Here is a 16,851-nt window from a genome sequence, read left to right on the forward strand (position 1 = left end):
TTGCTTTAAATATTTTGCTTGTTTTTAATTTTATTTGTAGGCCAGCTGGCACAATAATGTTCATTTTCATACTTCAAATCCGAGTGTTTTCCAGCTCATCAAGAAATCTTAATCGTGAATTAAATCGTGAATGAATTTCCAATGGCATTATTACGGGGCAGGTAACCCAGTCTAACACGAGGTAGAGTAGACTGGTACACTTACCGACCACTCCTGCCATTGTCAATGGTGACAACATTTTTTGTATTTATTTATGAGAGATGAACTCGATTTGGAACCAGCAAACCAGCAAGTTCACCCCTACATTTTGGTATTTTTATTCCATTAATTATTTTGAATTTTTCGATGGCTTTGCCCATGCAAAACAAACATTTTCACCCCACATGCAGTGCTTCAAATTTACACACAAAGTGTCCCAGATTGCAGCTCAGAGCTTTCTACAATTCAACTTACTTTTACACAGCTTACTTCTACAATTCAAAAATTTTCCGGGGAGGGAGGCATGCCCCCGGACCCCCCTAGCACTGTGTACCACCCCATACTATAATTTAAAAGCTTTGAGAACCCTGATATGTATATATTTATTTATTTTTATTTATTTATTTATTTATATGATCGTTGTACTTTGGTGTAGGCACACCCGATTTTGTAAACATAAACTAATGTTGCCATTCGGAAAAAAACTGAGTGAAATGTATATAAATGTGCGTGCGTGCACAGATTTTCCTGTCATCATCATTACTAGCTAGTTGATAAAAAATACTGGTTTGCTAATTAATCTCACGTACACAATAATGAGTGACGCTGTATAAACTACAACATTTCCAACGCAGTATGCCGTGTATATATATATATACGTCACGTACCTTTAAACGAATTTCATTCCAGTTCCAACCGCCAATGCCCTCACGCGCCCCAGGTGCAATTATAAATTTGAAATCCACTTAGATGCTAAGGCGTTATACCGGAGCATTGCAAAAACCCGTGGGCACATGTTTGAAGTGTTCAGCCACGTACAAACCTGTGTACACATGCACGTATGTTAACACCACCTCTACAACACACAGACATAGACTACACATACGGCTCTAGAACAGCACACCGGTATTTTCAGTACTAAGTCAGAGATGCCAACACTTTTCTGAGCAAAATGACCATAAAGTTCACACTGGATATTCTGCTGCTAAATCACATGTAGTATTTCAATCATGTTATATCAATGTTAACACGAAACAAAACACTTGAAATATCATTAAAAATGTTCTTGGATCGATTAATAAAATCGTAGTTGTATGCAAACTGGTCGTAGTGGTCAAAATGCAAACAAATTCGTATAAAATACAGATAAACGTATGGTTGGCATCCCTCTGCTAAGTGAATAGAGACCCCTTATTATTACGCCTGGGATTTTTCACAGTGTAAATTACTAAAACTCCAGAGAAAAACGGTATTGCTAGGGTTTACGAATACGTTTCAACATTGGCTGCAGCTAAACCACGTATTGTCATATTGCCAATGATCGCCAAAAAACACTTCACATGATATAACCAATTAATCAGTATTATAATCTCACCTTCTGTTACCATACAGTGCGCTACAATGTCGCTGGTATTACGCTGGGTTACAGCAACTTTTTGAGACGAATGCAACGCAAATTATATGAATTTTGCCACCATGTTGCTAGCATCCACTGTGAATAAAATCGCCCATGGATCGAGACTCTAAGGAAATATAAACTGATCTGTCTGTCCTCATGTAAAATCCACCCCTTAACATCCGAGAAGCTGTCAACGTAAGTTTTTACAATTGCCCAGACATTTGTGAACATCGTTTCACTTGCTTGGTGTGTATTGCGTGAGAGCCATCGTGCAGCTATGTACTATTTCGTTGTAGGTATTTTCTAGCGAAGTCTTTTCCGTTCAGTTTGCGTGCCTGCGCTAAACATAGGCGGCAGTAAAGCTGATTGAAAGTTGATATGCCTGTAGAATGTAGCAGATTATAACCATGAATGAAGAGGTATACATTCTGAGTTTAGAAGCAGGACAACTGGTCAGTTAACGTCATTATTTCAAACAAAGGCAAGTCAAAGTGTAATGAATAAGGTGTTATTGAGATATACACGAGTTATTCATCCTAGATCTGGTCAGAGGTGATTGTATGGAAGGTGCCAGCTGTATAGAACAATCCGCGCACAGCGTGGTCGGGCTAAGGGGTAAAGAGCTTCTAACACGCTCGTACGTTAAGGACGCAAGGCGCAATGGTTAAGCTGGACCACCTTGTAGATGTGGCGGATATTTTCCTGTCATAGTCACCCCCTAATGACGCACAAACCCGCAAAAAGTTTTACCCACAAGACTTAAGAGTCCTGAAAGATCACGGCGACGGCTTAGGACACGCATGCTGTGGTGGCGTTGAAGGTTATAGGGCCACAGCAGCAGCACGCACACGGTCTCTGTCTCGCAACGACCGGCATTTCCTCGATAAACAACAGGCATCTATAACTATGTGCAGGTATCGCAATTAACGCACGTGCATTCGAGCCGAGCCACAGTTAATAATGTTACTACAAAAACGTACGCAAGATCTGTCATTAAAAAGCTATCTGAAATAACAAACGCCTTCTTTGCTCCCGTTCGATAAGCACCTAAACTCTTCAACAAAGCGACCCCAGGTATTTGTATAGTTGTCTGGAAATGCCAGTGACCTTCATAATCCGGCATATTCGCGGCTTGGCGTTTATTAACATACCGCCCCGAGTTTTATACAATAAACCGCACAAGCGTACAGCTGTCCCTATCCTCAAGTGTAAAACGCGACCGTAACTCCATTATCATGCGTGAATTTGAGAAAGCAAGCTTAAGAACGAAACGAATCCACTCTGCGAACCGCTCGCTCGACTCCCCTGTTGTTACGCTGGCCTTCTTGTGAGCTATAGTGAAACGTGCGCACACATAAGTAAAGTTTAAAGTCTGAGAAACTATGAGTAGTAATAGCAAATGAAACTATACAGTAGATGGATAACATCATCGAGGAAAGGAGGATAAATAATATAGGAGGAGTATGACACTCCAGAACACGAGAAATTCAACATTTGCTTGCCTATGTTACGCGATGATATATACGTGCAATCGATAAAAATTACATCTGAAATACGTTGGACTGCACCTCACACTCAAACTCTTTACTTTGTTTTCGCATACCCTTCTTTTATGGAGGATTAGTTTGGAACGTCACACATGGGTTCATAGCGTTTTTACTATGCTTGTGCCTCAGCTTGCCTGAGCTTGTCATACAGGGATTATCCGGAGGGAATGGTCCTTGGTCTGTTGACATAAATGCCACGCGTGTTGGCGGCAGATAAGATAAATAGGATTATAATCAAGATAGGATAATATAAGTATAGTGTGTATATATATAAGTCGTGTATGTATGTCGTGTATATATATACTGTATATATATAGATAATATAATAGTGTGTATGATATAATATAGGATATAAAAGGATGCCTATCATTTAGCTTCACCCTGCCGCCAACAGGTGGCATTCCTTGTCCACAGACAAGACTCATTCCCACAGGGATAGCCACTGTTTGAAGCTCAGGCAAGCTAAGGCACCAGCATAGTAAACACGCTATAACCATGTGTGACGTTCAAAGTATATCTGCCATTAATAAAGAAGTAAAGTTTTGAGTGTGAGGCTGGATGTCCCAACGCTAATTTGAGAATAGTTAATTTTTATCGATGCAGCGTTAGATATAGTCATCGGTAAAATTAGGCAAGCAAATGTTGAATTGTCTCGTGTTTTGAGGTCATACTCCCGTCCTAATATTACTGCTTACTCCTGAACAGTGCATCCATGTGTGTCAACACATCATTGCCTAATACTTGATTCTTAGTCCTGTCTATCATCAGATCAGTGAGAGGCACAGGCACTGCTGGAGCGTTCAAATAAAATATTAATGCTAAACAAGAGCCGCAAAGCGTCTGCTCATCTGAGGTCTGTTGGCCTACGATTATGAAACGGTCAATTTCAGTCGTGCGTAGTACACATTTTAGGGGCAGATATGCGGACACGCAGTTGCGTACCATCATTGTTCTAGGACAGCGCCGACTATCGCAGCTGGAGGCTAGGGGAGGGGGGGAGGTGGGAGGTGGGAGCGGGCGGGGAGGGGAAGGTGGTGGAGGGGCTCCTAAAGCAAAAGCATTCACTGTCCTTGCGTTTAACAATCAACACACCACATGTTTAACCCTCCTCTTGAGGGTCAAAGGTTATCCGACCTTACTCTTCGCATGTCAAGCAGAAAAGGACATTTTCAGGGTGCGCTTTCAATAAAGTCCATAAAAATGCTAGTCAGACCGGCTGAAACAATTTTCAATCGCTGCCGTCAGACATTCCCTCACTCAGAAAAATCGTCTAAAATCTGCCCTGTCGCATTGACCTCTGACCTGCTGACCTCCAATTCGGCACAGTGATGGCTTTTCCTACCATGATGCTATACACCGACATACGAGCCTAGGTCGACCGGTTAGGATTTGTGCCGGCAATCTGCATTCCTCCTGGAATGGACCGTTAAGTGTAGAGTGAATGTTCCCCTTCTTTACACGAGCTCTGTTGACCTTTACCTTTGACCCACAGCTTCGAACATCCACTCGTTTCTAATTACCCCAGCAACGACCCGGAATATGTTCGTGACGGTACGTCGAGCGGTTACAGATTGTGCCCACTGTGCCGGACGGACGCACGGACGGACGGACGGACGCGGACGCACGGACGATCATGCTGATTCTAACAACTGCATCTCGACTATGTCCAGAATGAGCTAACAAAACGAAATCTATTTACTACCGAAACGTTTAATGTTCTCTATCTCTCTTCACCTATTATGCCGACAATTTGCTGTAAATGCCGTCCAAATGCTTCATGCTGAACACACTGGTCACACCAGCACACGCTGTCCGCCGCACGCTAGCGTGGCAGCAGCTAGCGTGCGGTGTACTTTGGTGATTGGCAGATGAGCATTTGACCCGCTTACGCTAGGTGATTATAGCGAAATGGAGTTAGAGAAACATTTAGATGGTAGTATTCGTGTTTATTTACCTTTTGTTTTGTTTATTGAGACGTTCCAAGTACCTGTGAGTGACAGTCATTAGCCACGGTGGCTACTGTTAATTACACTGGATGCCAGATGTGGTGTTGTGTGTGCTGTATGTCATCTTGCATCATCTTCTAGCTTCTCAATCCAGCAGATCCGTATAACGCAAACCAGCCCTATGGTACTGTGCCACTTACAAGACCACACTTACATCACGCACACGGGCGCCCACACCACGCACGTGCCATATCTCACACGCACGCACGCGACGACCACGCCCACGCACGCACACCAACACAGGACGCATGCACAGAACACACACGACCCACCGCACGCACGCGCATACGCACTCACACGCACGCACGCACACACTGTGACACACACGCACACACACAGACACACGTTCACATCGCATGCAGACAGACATCTGGCGTAATTAGGCGAGCGTCAGATGGCTATGATAAAGCACGCTCGACACATACGCACACGTGCGCGCACACACGACACACATACAAAACAGGCGCGGCGCGCGCACACACAGGGCACACACAGCACAGACACCCACAAACACACCCCGCGCGCGCGCGCGGCTACGACACACAGCAGCCTCTGGATGCTGCAGCCACCAGTCACACATGATAATGTATGTGTCTACTCTATAGCGTCCAACCATGCATTCACGCTCCCTCACTGGCTGATGCTCACGCGACGCACGCACGCACGCAGCACCAGCACGCCCGCACGCACGCACGCAACGCACTCACGCACGCCGCACAATGCACCACAGCAGACTTCAATGCTCGCTATATGCGCTGATCGATGCGGCACTTCGATATGAAAGACCGCATTGATGTTACGTTAAAAAAATAAAAAAAAAAAAAAAAAAAAAAAAAAAAAAAAAAAAAAAAAAAAACCATAAAAAAAAATATCAGTGTCTGGCCGTATACGTGGCTATCCAATATATCTCCATCTACATTCTACACAAAACTCGTGAGTGTGAACGTTACGCGTAAGACTATACGTGCGGAGAGAGCAAGTGCGTGCGATAGCGATGGTGAGAGCGGCAGAGCGATGGTGAGAGCGGCAGAGCGATGGGAGAGCGGCAGAGCGATGGTGGAGCGGGCAGGCGATGGTGAGAGCGGCAGAGCGATGGTGAGAGCGGCAGAGCGATGGTGAGAGCGGCAGAGCGATGGTGAGAGCGGCAGAGGATTGGGAGAGCGGCAGAGCGATGTGAGAGGCGACATGAGCGATGTGAGGAGCGGCCGAGCGATGGTGAGAGCGCGAGCGACTGGTGAGAGCGCAGAGCGTATGGTGAGAGCGACCGACGCGATGGTGAGCAGCGCAGAGCGATGGTGAGAGCGACAGAGGGATGGGTGAGAGCCGACAGAGGCGAGTGGTGAGAGCTCAATCATATAGCTACGAATTCAAAATCTAGCTAAAATTTAAACCAGCTCTCTGCGCTAGCTGAATAGATGAGCGCGCGTAGATTATGAACGTGAAATTATAATAATTTCTCCTGGCCACACGCAGGCACACGCGGACAGTCTGATAACACAACAAACCACCAGCAGTGACGGACAACCGACAATAAATTCATACAACGTATAGCGCATATATACACTGTTCTAGAGTTCACACGAGTTCTACGCTAAGCACACAGATAATGATCCCGATGCGCGGATACGACAAGTTTCATGAATCGCTGACGAATTACACGCATTTGCATGCCGGACAATTATCGTTTTCACTTCACACGAGGATGGCGCACTCCAATGATTCACCGTCAGTGCGCCATTCCACGGCATGAGACACCTTCCCCACACGGCAAACCGGGCAATCATTCTGACCAGTTAATCACATGTAGCCTACATTCAAACTACGTATGTCAACCGACTGGAAAGAAATATCATGCCGACGACCCACCCACTAAAATGCTATCAGGTTACTCCAACGTCGTAACAATATAATAATACGGGGATAATGTTTTAGGGACAACCAGAGAAGTGTCAGTCTGGGTTGTTACCACACGATATACTCCACTATGCGTCGCCGCTAAACCTTTAAATATGCATGCAGGCACACGATAGGCGGCAATACGTGCTGACATAATGAGACAGCACCACCGCCGATGATGATTGATTCTCGCTGTACACGTGTAACGCGTGTAAACGCTGTCTTCCCCCTGGTCCATCGTTTCACGAACAGTCACGCTACTAACCATTCACGCACGCGCAGCGAAAGAGAGACAGAGAGGGGGGAGGGGAGGGGCGAGGCGAGGGAGAGAGCGAGAGAGAGGAAAGAGCAAGAGAGTGATAGCGCGAAAAAAAGCGAGCGAGAGAGAGAGAGAGAGAGAGAGAGAGAGAGAGAGAGAGAGAGAGAGAGAGAGAGAGAAGAGAGAGAGAGCGGGAGAGCGAGAGAGAAGATACGAGAGAGAATAGAGAGAGATCAGATAGATAATAGATAGATCCGATAGAGAGAGGAGAGCAGAGAGATAGAGAGAGAGAGAGAGAGAGAGAGAGAGCGAGAGCGAAGAGAGAGAGAGAGAGAGAGAGAGAGAAGAGAGAGAGAGAGAGAGAAAAGAGAGAGAGAGAGGAGAGAGAGAGAAGAAGAGAGAGAGAGAGAGAGAGAGTACGAGAGAGGAGAGATAGAGAGAGAGAGAGAGAAGAGAAGAGAGAAGAGAGAGAGAGAGCGAGAGCGAGAGCATGACACACAAGAGCATCAGCGTAGGATAACCAGCCACCTGGGTGATCACCGTTTAATCTTCTACGTCGCCCGCCCGCCCGCACGCGCGCGCACACGCACGCACACACACGCACATGCGGAAACGCCTCCCGGTGCACCGATCGTTTTATGATCTACCGCGGGCACTACTTAAAAAACACCGTAACTGCTTCCGTGCAGTAACAGCAGATGCACGGCGCGCGATATGTTAATCCCTCCGTACGTGTGGCGGTCGCCCCCCCCCACCCACACACACGCGCGCACAACGAGAGCGCATGCGCAGTGATTATGCGCAACTTCCGGAAATCAATGGCTGGGCGATTAGATGAGTGTTACAGACAGAGTGGTGAGAGATGCGAACGTACATGGATGGCTCCACGCCGCTGCCTGTCCGCCGACACAAGTCCGCTCATTACGTATGATAATCCACGAATGCAATTAAGAGACTAAATGAACAGCAGCATCTCGGGAAACCTGGCAAGCTGCCAGCGCGCGCGTTCGCAGCAGATGTACGCACACACACGCACGCACGCGTAACACATGCACACAATCCAGGACCACTTTTACCAATTACAATCTACAAACTAACTAAACGTCAGCAAATTCCGATCACTTTTCAATGTGAGCGATATTGCGTATATAGAAAGGGATTGGGACGACTATACAGTACATGTAAATAGCAATTTTGCGAATATTTTTGCAGATTCTATACTGAAATGAAATCATTTACACATAAGTTTAGATATCACACAGCTACTGTCATTTCATCGCAGTAAAGAAATAACTATTTAGGATTTTTTGCACAAGGAGTAATGCAGAGACATTTATAATGGCAAAGAATCCATGGCGATACAGAAGAATGCAAGACGAATGAGACACGTATTTGCGTATACCCCTACTTCATCCAACGCAAAGAGTTACGAATGCCGCCATGAATACGCAATGCCTCTTCAACCCCCTGCCACACATTAAAGGTTTACTACATCCCTTCTGGACAATCTTATTGAATCTATTTCTATCACAGCGAGGAGTCTCTCCATTAACGGGCAATCCACGAAAAGACCGGTAACGATTTTTATCTGAATATCTACTAGCTACAGCTATATATTCTCACTGGAATAAGGTTCGATGTGAGAGTAAAGTGTGTTTGCGACCGCCTGCGTAAGCAAGTCAATGCACAACCCACACAATAACCGTTCCTGAGACAGATGCGCGTTTACGATTTTCTAAAGCGCCGCGGTCGTAAAGAAAAGCATTCCCCCTCTCTTTCCTCCTCCCTCTCCTTCTCGCGCCCCCTTCTCTCTCCCTCTCGCTATTTCTCTCTCCCTGTCCTATTCTGTGACTCAACGTGACAGCAGCAGTTGGCGTGCACACAGCACCAGATGGAAAAACAGAGAACAGCAATCTAATGTTTGCCGTGACGCTGGTATCCAAATATTTTTTGTGTGTACAATGCGCGCGCGCGGCGCGGGTTTTGCTAGTGGGCTGAGACAGGTCTGAAAGGATACAGAGCGGCTTTAGTTCGGCACGAACTCGTCCGATTCAAGATCGTATCTCCTGTCCTGAGGGGCACTCACACAAACCGACAGTTACAGTGGGCCTGCGTTAAATTTATGCGTTTATAGCATCCATGAGGCTTATACCTCAAGAAGAGAGACCAAGCAAGAGAGGGCGCGAGAGAGAGGGAGAGACAGCGAAATTGGGGGAGAAAGAGAAGATAGACAGATACATAGATAGAGATGGATAGAGGGGGAAAGAAAGAAAGAGAGAGAAAGAGAGAGAGAGAGAGAGAGAGAGAGAGAGAGAGTACATATCCTCCGGGCATATATCGCGGGTTATTTTTTATAAACCACCAGTTCAAACCAATAAAACCCAAACATAGCTAGCATCTAAATAACATCTTAACTATAGGTTTAACTCTATCTAATTATAACCATTCATATCAAAAATAGATCCACAGCAGCGAGTAAGCAAGAATGCAGAAAGTCAAGTCTGTAAGATCAATACATCCACGCTGCAACCGCTCTACCCCACGATACGTCGGCCCCACGGATTGTTACGCCCACAAAATTTACTAAATTAATAAATCTTCAAAAACCCTCTCCTTCTGTGAGCTTATACGTGAAAACGATCCATCTCAACACAATATGTGAAAGTTTAAGTCTACCAACATATACATCACTATCTATAACAAGATATACATCAGGAGTCAAGAATATACTAATATAATGAATAGATAGTACCGAACTCACTCGTACTGAACGCAAATAATTAAGATCAAATAATTCCCAAAAACACGATAAATATCAACATTGCATGCCTAATTTATTTCCCTAGTGATAAGTATACGTGCAAGATACACTTACCATGCTAATTAGCTGGACATTCGCACTCTATAAACTACTCTCAAAGCTCATAAATTGTTCCATACCTTCTATATAATATCTACTTTTGAGAAGTGCATGCATCTTCACGTTGGTATACTGTGGCCACCGCGCATGTCCTGAGCTTCAACAGAATTATTATCGGCTTAGTTAGTCAATAGGTCTTTGTCTGTTGACAAGAATGACAACCCTGTTACAGGCATAAGTAAGCATTAAAAAATAATATAGCAGATAACTATATATATGTGGATATTATGTGTGTATCACAATAACCCTTAATCCAATCTATATAACCAACCCACTCTATAAAACATATTCAAGAAAGGGATGGTAGATATATAACCACCATAACTGTGAAAAAAAATGAGTAGTATAATATTAGATATAATATAGGATACTCTATTTTAGCTTACTCCTGCCGCCAACAGGTGGCATCATTGTCAACAGACAAGACGCATTCCTCACAGGGGATACCAACTTTGAAAGCTTCAGGCAAGCCAACCACCGCATAGTAAAACACTAATGAAACCAATGTGTGACTTCAAAGCTAATATCCCAATAATAAGAGAAAGTAATGAGAATCAGTGAGGTGGATCCCACATAGCCAATTTAAACGTAAGTTACATCTCGTATTGGCACGTAATATATCATCGTCAATTTAGAATATTATTGAGTCTGACCCTGTCTAAATATTATCCTGATAACATGCATCACCACTTCTATCGACAACTTTAAACCCCAACACATCTAATCTAAATTACTGATTCTTGAGTCCTGTACATCATCAGGATCCAGTGAAGCACAGGCACAAAAAATAAAATAAACAATGCATATAAGAGTAATCATTATACTACAAAGTCATTGATCTCACACTCTCATTAATCGACAGCTATTATCTGCCGACAATCATCTGAAAATAGCCGGAAAGCCTCATCTGTACCACACACAGCACACCTGGGCCGCCGCCGCCTAAGCGTGTGCCAGACAGCTAAGCGTGCGGTGACTTGTGAGGTGCAGATATGAGACATATGAACGCGGCATTTTACAGGTGATTAATAGCGAAAATGGAGTAGAGAAACATTAGACTTTGTAGTCATTCCGTGTTATTTATCCCTTTTGTTTGTTATTAGACGTTGCCAAGTAGCTGTGAGAGAGTCCATTATCCACGGTGCTACTGTTAATTACAACCTGATCGCCAGATGTGTGTGTTGTTCTTTATGTACATCTTAACATCATAATTCCTAGCTCAGCAATGCCCTAGTAACGCAACAGCCATGGTACCTGCTGCCCACCTTACAATGACACACACTTACATGCACCGCACACACGCCCCACCACACACTGCAATCACGACCGCACCTATCCTCACTGATCACAATTCTCTATCTTCTCACAGACTAAGACAAAATACTACATCAATCCTATAATACTAACTATCACGAACCACACGCACTGCACGCGCATAACTCACGACGCACGCACGCACACACTGTATCACATCACGCAACACACACCAAGAAACAACCACTTCTACAATTCAAGAGAACATCTGCGTAATTAGGAGCATCAGCATTGCTAGATAAAGCACGCGAGACACACAGAGCGCGAGCGGGTAACACGAGCAGCAGATAACACGGATTGCGGAAACCGTACAGCCAGGAGTCTCGCGAGATAGATGCCTTAACTCAGCACAAGAGCAGGTAGCTTAAGTGCTGGGCCTGAGGATGAATAAGCGCGGAGCGAAGTAGGACAAGAGTGAATAGATAAACAGCGGCAGATACGTCAACGCAGTACGGTACCAAGATTAAACATCTCCGTCATCAAAAGAAGAGGTCAACAGATCCACCAAGGGGGAAACGGTGCGATACTCGCAAAGCAATGCCCTAGCGGGAGAGGCGGGTGACCATTGAAAACCATAAAAAATCAAACTTTCCCTACAAAAAAAATCTAAATTATTGGGGCCCGCACAAAACTCCCGTACAAACATTCTCACCTTCGTGACTCAGTGTCTCGGAGCCCAGCGCGCGCACACACACACGCACACACACCGGACGTCACACACAACACACAACACACAACACACACACAAACACACACACACACACACACACGCTGCCTCGCGCGCGCGCAGCACACACACAAGCTCGTAAATTTTTGTTGCTGCAGCCACCATCACACATGATAATAGTAATTGTCCTACTCACATAGCTCCAACCATGCATTCACGCCCCTCACTGGGCTGAGCTCACGCACGCAACGCACGCAACGACGCACGCACGCACGCATCCACACAACACGCGCGAGCTACACAAGCCCACACTTCACAACACACACAACACACACACACACACACACACACACACACACGTCTCAATGCCCCCGCTATACCTGATCGATGCGCACTTCATATGAAAGACCGCATTGATGTTACGTTATATACAGTGTCTGGCGTATACCGTGGCTATCCAATATATCTTCCATCTACATTCTACACAAAAACTACGTGAAGTGAACTTTACGCTAAAGACTATACGTGCGAGAGAGCAAGTCTGCGATAGCGATGTGCAGAGCGCCAGAGTCGATGTGACGAGCGTCAGACGAATTGGTGATACGCAACGCATGGTGGAGAGCGGCAAGCTGATGTGAGAGCCGCAACGAACTGGTGAGAGCGCAGAGCGATGTGAGAATAGCGGCAGAAGCGCGTAGTAGAGAGCGCAGAGCGATGGTGAAGAAGCGGCAGAAGCGATGTGAGAAGCGCAGAGCTGATGTGAGAGCGGAAGCGATGTGAGAGCAGGCAGAGAGCGATGGTAAAGCGGCAAGCGATGTAGAGCGCAGAGCGATGTGATTAAGCGCAGAGCGATGGTGAGAGCGGCGAGCGATGAGGAGAAAGCGGCAAGCGATGTGAGAAGCGGCAGAGACTATGTGAGAGCGCAAGAGCGATGGTGAGAGCGGCAAGAGACAGATGGGAGAAGCGGCAGAAGCGATGGTAGAGAGCGACAGAAGCGATGGTGAAAGCGAGCAGAGCGATGTGAGAGCGGAGCAGAGCGATGTGAGAGCGGCAGAGCGAGGATGAGAGCGCTAAAGCGAGGTGAAGCGACAGAGCGAGTGAGACCCAGACGATGTGAAGAGCGGCAGAGCGAATGGTGAGAGCGGCAAACGATGTGAGAGCGGCAGAGCGATGGTGATACGAAAGCGGCAAGCGCATGTGAGAAGGCGCAGAAGCTATGTGAGAGCGGCAGAGCGATGTGAGAGCGGCAGAGCGATGGAAGCGGCCAGATCGCGATGGTGAGAAGCGGCAGACGAATGTGAAAGCGGCAGAGCGAGGCAGTGAGAGCGACAGAGCCAGATGTGAGAGCGGCAGAGCGAGTGCGGCGTGGGTGCGGTAATATAATGCGCGTCATTCAAGTCATATAGCTACGAATTCAAAATCTAGCTAAAATTTAAACACAGCTCGCTGCGCTAGCTGAATAGATGACGCAGCTAGATTAATGCAACGATGAAATATAAATAATTTCTCACTGGCCCAACTACGCAAGGCAACACGCCGACATCTGATAACACAACAAACCCACCAGCAGATGACGACAACTCGACAATAAATTCAACAACCACAGTATACGCGCATATATACACTCTGTTCAGAGTTCACAACGTAGTTCATACGATCTAAGCAGTAAGCACACAGATAATGATCCCGAACTGACGAGCGATACGACAAGTCATGAAAATCGCTGACGAATTACACGCATTTGCATGCCGGACAATATATCAGTTTTCACTTCACACAGAAGAATAGGCGCCACTCCAATTAATTCACGCGCAAGTCGTCCATTCCACGGCGCATGAGACACCTTCCCCACACGGCAAACCGGCAATCATTTCTGACCAGTTAATCACATGTAGCCTACATTCAATCAAAACCACGTAAATGTCAACCCGAACGGAAAGAAAATCATGCCGACAAACCCAACCCACTAAAATCTAATTCAAAGGTTACTTGACAGTCGTAACAATATAATATATAATCGGGAAATGTTTTAGGGACAACCAGAGAAGTGTCAGTCTGGGTTGTTAAACACACGATATACTCCACTATGCGTCGTCCAGCTAAACCTTTAAATAGCATAAGCAAAAGAGCACAACGAATAGCGCAATACCGTCTGACATAATTGAACAGCACCACCTGCCGATGATGATTGATTCTCGCCATGCTACACGTTAAGGCGCGTGTAACGGCTGTCCTCCCCCTAATCCATCGTTTCCAAACGATCATCAACGTGTCTATAACCATTCCACGCACGCGCAGCGAAAGAAGAGACAGGAGAGGGGGAGGGAGGGGCGAGCGAGGGGAAAGGAGCGAGAGAGAGGAAAACAAGAGAGGATAGCGCCGAAAAAAAACGAGCCGAGAGAGAGAGAGAGAGAGAAGAGAGAGGAGAGAGCAGAGAGAGAAGAAAGAGCAGAGAGAGACGAGAAGAGATAGAGAGAGATAAGATAGATAGATAGAATAGATAGAGAGAGAGGAGAGAGAGAGAGAGAGAGAGAAGAGCGCGCGGAAGAAAGAAGAAGAGAGAGCGAGAGAGAGGAGAGATCAGAGATAGAGAGAGAGAGAGAGAGAGATCGAAGAGCCCACGAGAGGAGAGAGAGAGAGAGAGAGAGAAGAGAGAGGAGAGAGAGAAGAGAGAGAGAGAGAGGAGAGAGAGAGAGAGAGAGAGAGAAAGAGAGAGAAGAGAAAGAAGAGAGAGACAGAGAGAGAGAGAGAGAGAGAGAGAGAGAGAAAGAGAGAGTAAAGAGAGAAAGAGATAGAGAGAGAGATGAGAGAGAGAAAGGAAGAATAAGAGAGAAGAGAGAGAGAGAGAGAGAGAGAGAGAAGAGAGAAGAGAGAGAGAGAGAGTGAGAGAGAGAGAGCGAGAGACATCACACACAAAGCAGCAAACAACGTAGGATAACCAGCGCGACCTGGGTATCACACGTTTAATCTGCTACGTCGGCCCGCCCGCAACGCAGGACAGCGCAGCGCACACGCAACAGGCACAACGACACCGGCCAGGACACGGCAGAAGGCTGAGAGTTGGAAGAAGAAAACTACCACGGAAACAACTGCTAAGAATTCCGAGCAATTCAGGAGGATCCTAAAAACAGGCGTCGTCAAAACGGAGGAAGAAGCGTGCTCAAGGAAATGCCTAGCGCGCGACCCAAAAAAATCATATATAAAATAGGAGGTTAGACGAATAAAAAGACGCGAAAAGAGCGAGGAGAACTGCTAAGTACACGGCCGCACAATATCTCATCACTCCGACTAATCCCCCGTGCAGCACACGAGAAACAAGGTGAGCCAGATACCACACACGAGCTGCACTAGCACTGAGAGAGAAGAGACATGATTGTATTGGAAAATACAATTAGAAGTGGTAAGTGGGGTCGGAAACATCAGTACCTCACAGGACAAACATCTCAGAGAGCGACTAACATAGCGGACATATATCAACGGCACTAATCTATACTTCTCTTACGTGTGGCGCTTATCGGCTCCTCACCCCCACAAACCGACCGCGCACCGAAAGTTGATATGCTGTGAGAATTAGCAGATTATAGCATGAATTAAGAATAAGAGATACATTATAGTTTAGAAGCAGGACAACTGTGAGTTAACGTTCATATTTCAAACAAGGCAAGTCAAAGGTGGTAATAGAATAGTTTTATTTGAGATATACAGAGTTATTCATCTAGATCTGCAGAGGTGATAGGTTTTTTGTATGGAAGGGTGTCAGGCTGTATAGACAATCCGTCGCACAGCCTGGTCGGGCTAAGGGGTAAAGAGCTTCTACCACGTCGGACGTAAGGGACAGAAGGCGGCCAATGGTTAAGGCTGGACACTTGTAGATGTGTGCGGATATTTTCCTGGTCATTCACCCCCTAATGACCACAAACACCGCAAACGTTTTTACCCACAAACTTACAAGCCTGACAAGATTACGACGGCTTAGACCACGCATCTGTGGTGCGTTGTAAGTTATAGGGCAACAGCAGCAGCACGCACACGTCTCGCACGACGGCATTTCCTCGATAAAAACAGGCATCTATACTATGTGGCAGGTATTCGCAAATAACGCACGTGCATTTCGACCAGCCACAGTTAATAAATGTACACAAAAAACGTACGCAAGACTGTCATTTAAAAAGCTATCTGAAAATAACAAACCGCCTTCTTTGCTCCCTTCGATAACCCGCTTTAACTCTTCAACAAACCCCCAGGTATTTGTATAGTTGTCCTTGGAAATGCCAGTGCACTTCATAATCCGGGCATATTCGCGGGTTGGCGTTTTATTAACAACCGCCCGAGTTCAAACAATAAACCGCACCAAGCGTACAGCTGTCTATCCTCAAGTTAAAACCACCGAATATTATTCATGCGTGGAATTTGAGAAAGCAAGCTGTAATGAATCAAGACATCCACCTGCGAACCGCTCTCGACTCCCTCCCTGGTTGTTACGCCGCCTTCTTGTGAGCTTATAGTGAAACGTACGCACACATCAAGGTAAAGTTTAAGTCTAGAAACTATGAGTAGTAATAGCATGAAACTATACAGTAGATGGATAACATCAGGAGTAAGATAATATAGGAGGAGTATGACACTCCAAAACACGAGAAATTCA

The 16,851-nt window shown here is 45.8% G+C and overlaps 1 long non-coding RNA gene across 1 annotated transcript in view; it reads right to left on the bottom strand.

Annotated features, from left to right (window-relative positions):
- Positions 1-567: 567 nt before the first annotated feature.
- LOC106821180 overlaps positions 568-16,851 on the bottom strand; it is a 34,713-nt gene continuing 18,429 nt past the window's right edge. Inside the window, exon 3 of the long non-coding RNA XR_001395704.1 lies at positions 568-1,021. This is a non-coding gene — a long non-coding RNA (uncharacterized LOC106821180). The remainder of the gene's footprint in view (positions 1,022-16,851) is intronic.

Source organism: Priapulus caudatus, unplaced genomic scaffold (genome assembly GCF_000485595.1).
Source record: "Priapulus caudatus unplaced genomic scaffold, Priapulus_caudatus-5.0.1 Scaffold62, whole genome shotgun sequence".
Taxonomy (NCBI): Eukaryota; Metazoa; Priapulida; class Priapulimorpha; order Priapulimorphida; family Priapulidae; genus Priapulus; species Priapulus caudatus.